Raw genomic sequence first — 1,713 nt, 5'->3', positions numbered from 1 at the left:
TGGATGTCGTACATATTGCAACTATTCTTCCTAATGCATCACCAAAACGACTTAAGCGAATTGTGTAAAGTATACCAACTCCAACATCATAATCAAATTTTACTGAAGAGGAAGCAATAGCGCTTATGTTGGAACTGGGTCTCAGTCGAAATAAGTACCAAATATTAAGGAAAGCTCTGCATGAAAAAGGACACAATATATTACCATCATACAAGGCGATCCAGGAAAAAAAAAAAACTATCCTACTAAATCAACAAAAAATAATGAAGAATTGAAAGAACTGAGAGCTGCGGAAAAAAGCAGAATCCAAGAAGAATTTAAAGTTCAGATGGGATTAAACATCGACAAACCACTTTCAAGTTGAGGTAGTACAAATGACGGTAATACGTCGAGAAGGTTTTTTCGTGATTTTGAAATTACTTCAAAAATAACTGGAATCGACAAGGAGTTGCTTCGAAGAGTTAAAACTATTTTAATGGCACTGAATAGTAAACATAAAATTAATGAAAATCGATTTGGGGAATACACATCTGAAATTTCTAAATTACTTGTATCTCTGTATCCATGGAGGGAACTAACACCAACAGTACACAAAGTATTGTGTCATGGTCAAATAATAATTGAATCGAATATTCTTCCACTTGGAGAGTTAACAGAAGAAGCCCAGGAAGCGAGGAATCGACATTTTAAGCATGTTCAACTATTCAGCTCAAGAAAATGCTACAGGCAATCACAGAATGAAGATATTTTTAATAGTTTACTTCTATCTTCTGATCCTGTTCTTTCAACTATGCGAAAAAGATGGATTTGTTATGAAACTCTATCATCTCAAAACAAGAAAGATTTAAAGGACTTATATTACCTTCTGGATATGTATACCGATATGACAGATTATTTTATAGAAAATAAGTAGTGTTAGGAATTAACTATATAAGTAGGTTGTAAGAATTAATTGTATTATGTTTAAGATAAACAGTTCAAATAAAAAAAGCTATTATACTAACTAATGATATTGTATTAAATTGTGTTTTATATTTCGGTGGGCGGGAAAGGTAATTTGTGTGGGGTGATTTAGGTGTTGTTGTGCGTGGCTCATAATAAAATTATAATTTTTTTTATTTTATATACAATATTATAATAAAATAATTAACTAAATAATTTTTAAAAATTGTCCAAATATTTTATTCAACACCAAATGTATGTTCTGTCATACTTAATACTAAAATATGAAAAAGATGAAATTAAAGGACACAGGTTTAAATTAACATATTTTTGAATGTAATTGAGATATTGGCTTGAAATTTTTTGTAAAGGGTCGAGAACTTCCATATCTAACTAAAAAATGATATTAAGGGATAAATATGGACTAAATTGTTGTAGCTATCTGCGATCCTATTAAAATTTTGATATAAATCATAGTTTTAGAAATTAAACAAATGTGTAATATATGACAAAATCTTTATTTATGAACAAAACTCAATGAAATTTTCAACGCTTGTTAAATTTGTCATTTCAAATAAGAATATGCAAAAAAAAAATTGAAAAGGTCAAAGGGCATCCCGCAATTCCCAAAAATAGGAATGAAAATCCCAAAAATGGGATTTTTTACTTTTTTGCCCATAGGGTCCACATTTCTTTCAGGGCTGGGAAAATACTTTTGGAGTAAATAGAAAACATATTGCGGTTTCCAAAACTGCTTTCAGTTTTCTGATC

The sequence above is a fragment of the Lucilia sericata genome, unplaced genomic scaffold (assembly GCF_015586225.1).
Source record: "Lucilia sericata isolate MDLA Ls3-8-SP2 unplaced genomic scaffold, ASM1558622v1 Contig000060F_arrow, whole genome shotgun sequence".
Classification (NCBI taxonomy): Eukaryota; Metazoa; Arthropoda; class Insecta; order Diptera; family Calliphoridae; genus Lucilia; species Lucilia sericata.
Note: the sequence above shows the minus strand (reverse complement) of the source record.